Below are 2,869 nucleotides of genomic sequence, written 5' to 3'. Positions count from 1 at the left end.
ATGTACTGATGGCTGTGCTTTGTCATGTGAACGGGAGCTGGAATCCTCCTTGGCACAGTGATGGGGGAGGAAGGTCAGAAGACGAAGGATCACACTCAAAAACTGAGAATCACCTTTGTTTTGTATTCACCCATGATGAGAACCAATCACCACCACAGAGAAGGGGAGAAAACTAAAGGTCAGGTCTCTCCCTGGCAACATGAATCCACACAACTGACAGTCGTTTACTGAGTGACTCCTATGTGCCAGGCAAAACTAAGCACCTACTATGTGCTGGGCTCTCAAGTTACAGAGGTGAGCAGAACCACATCCCTGACCCAGCCCTGTCCCCAGAAGAGACCCTTGTTCGCTGCCCCTTGCTTTACCTTCCCAGAAATGAGCTAGGTGATCTCTGCCTCAGCCTCCTGAGGAGCTGGGATTACAGGTGGAGGCCACACGCATGGGCTGATTGTCATTTGTGTGTCTGTTTCCCCCACACCAAGGTCATAATCGTCTTCAGGAGTCACCTATACCTTATGCACCTCTTCCCATGTCCAGCACAGGGACTGGTGTGAGGTAGGTATGTGATAGACATTCTACCAATGAATCAGTGGACGGTGGATCAGTGGACAGTGAATCAGTGGATGGTAAAACAGTGGATGGTGAATCAGTGGATGGTGAATCAGTGGACGGTGAATCAGTGGATGGTGAATCAGTGGACGGTGAATCAGTGGATGGAGGGGTGGCTGAGGCTTGTCTTTCCACCCCTGTCCTATGCTGCACCAAACTCTCCTTCATCGTCCATCCAGGGTTTCACTGCTGAACAGTTAGGGCACATTTCAAGGCTCTAAATGCTTTCACTCAGATAATACCTGGCAGGACTATAGGCAGAAGACTTCAGGATGCAACTTGAGTCCTTTAAACACATGATCAATTTCTGCACAGCAATATGGTAAGGAAGTCTAGAAGTCCCCCCAAAAAGCTAAATTCAAATTATCATATGAATAAATAATAAAAATAGGAACTTTCCCCCTCAAAAAATTATTTTTCACAGATGTTCACTGAAAAGGGGGAAATAATCCAAAAGTTCAAAAACAATCAAATGGATAAACAATTGTGGTATATCCATACAATGGAATATTACTCAACCATGAATATGAATGAAGTACTAACATGATTAGGTTAAACCTTGAAAACATTATGCTAAGTGAAATAGACCACACACATGAGGTCAGATATGACATGATTCCATTTCTGCAAAATATACAAGAATTGGTGCGGGCTGCCGGGCTGCCCCGAGCCGGCGGGGAGCCAGTCCGCTCCAGGCGGCGGGCAGCGGGAGCGAGGGAGCGGACATGGACTTCGACTCGTACCAGCACTATTTCTACGACTATGACTGCGGGGAGGATTTCTACCGCTCCACGGCGCCCAGCGAGGACTTCTGGAAGAAATTCGAGCTGGTGCTGTCGCCCCCCACGTCGCCGCCCTGGGGCTCTGGTCCCGGCGCCGGCGACCCAGCCCCTGGGATTGGCCCCCCGGAGCCGTGGCCTGGAGGGGGGGCTGGGGACGAGGCGGAATCTCGGGGTCACTCTAAAGCTTCGGGAAGGAACTACACTTCCATCATCCGCCGTGACTGCATGTGGAGCGGCTTCTCTGCCCGGGAAAGGCTGGAGAGAGCGGTGAGCGACCGGCTCACCCCCGGCGCACCCCGGGGGAACCCGCCCAAGGCGCCCGCCATCCCGGACTGCACTCCCAGCCTTGAAGCCGGCAACCCGGCGCCCGCCACCCCCTGTCAGCTGGGCGAACCCAAGACCCAGGCCTGCTCTGGGTCCGAGAGCCCAAGCGACTCGGAGAGTGAAGAAATTGATGTTGTGACAGTGGAGAAGAGACAGTCTCTGGGTATACGGAAGCCAGTCACCATCATGGTGAGAGCAGATCCTTTGGATCCCTGCATGAGACACTTCCACATCTCCATCCATCAGCAACAGCACAACTATGCTGCCCGTTTTCCTCCAGAAAGTTGCTCCCAAGAAGAGGTCCAGAGAGGGGTCCCCAAGAAGAGACTCTGGAGAGAGAAGCCCCCCGAGGAGAAGGAGGATGAGGAGGATGAAGAGATTGTGAGTCCTCCGCCTGTGGAAAGTGAGACTCCTCAGTCCTGCCACCCCAAACCTGTCAGTTCTGCTACTGAGGATGTGACCAAGAGGAAGAACCATAATTTCTTGGAGCGCAAATGACGGAATGCCCTCCGCTCTAGGTTCTTAGCCCTGAGGGACCAGGTACCCACCCTGGCCAGCTGCTCGAAGGCCCCCAAAGTAGTGATCCTGAGCAAGGCCTTGGAATACTTGCAAGCCCTGGTGGGCGCTGAGACGAGGATGGCTACAGAGAAAAGGCAGCTGCGGTGCCGGCAGCAGCAACTGCAGAAAAGAATTGCGTACCTCAGTGGCTACAAACTGACCAAAAGCCTGACTCTTCTGTCTTACAAAGACAGTGTATTTTTTAACCTCCCTTTCCCCTTTAGTAATTTGCACATTTTGGTTACGGTGGGACAGTCTGAACAGTAGATCCCAGAATGCATTGCAGCCAGTGCACACACAATAAGGGCTTGCATTCTTGGAAACTTTGAAACAGCTCTCCCTCTTTCCTGACTCATGGGAGTGCTGTGTCCTCTCTGGCGCCTTTGGCTTCTCAGCAGGCAGCTGACTGAGGAGCCTTGGGGTCAGCCTAGCCCACTAGCTCTGAAGAAAAGGCTGACAGATGCTATGCAACAGGTGGTGGATGTTGGGGGTGGGGGGATCCAGCCTGCATGAAATCTCACACTCTGCAGGAGCTTTACGCTAGGAAAGGATGCTCCCGCTGGTGTCTCTGGGGGTGATGCAAGGACAGCTGGGCC

The 2,869-nt window shown here is 52.7% G+C and overlaps 1 pseudogene; it reads left to right on the top strand.

Moving 5' to 3' along the window:
• Positions 1-1,262: 1,262 nt before the first annotated feature.
• On the top strand, positions 1,263-2,540 carry LOC114080939 (protein L-Myc pseudogene; annotated as a pseudogene).
• The last annotated feature ends 329 nt before the right edge of the window (positions 2,541-2,869 follow it).

This window comes from Marmota flaviventris, chromosome 13 (assembly GCF_047511675.1).
Source record: "Marmota flaviventris isolate mMarFla1 chromosome 13, mMarFla1.hap1, whole genome shotgun sequence".
Lineage (NCBI taxonomy): Eukaryota > Metazoa > Chordata > Mammalia > Rodentia > Sciuridae > Marmota > Marmota flaviventris.
The sequence above is the reverse complement of the archived record's forward strand: the minus strand, read 5'-3'. Positions and strand labels throughout refer to the sequence as shown.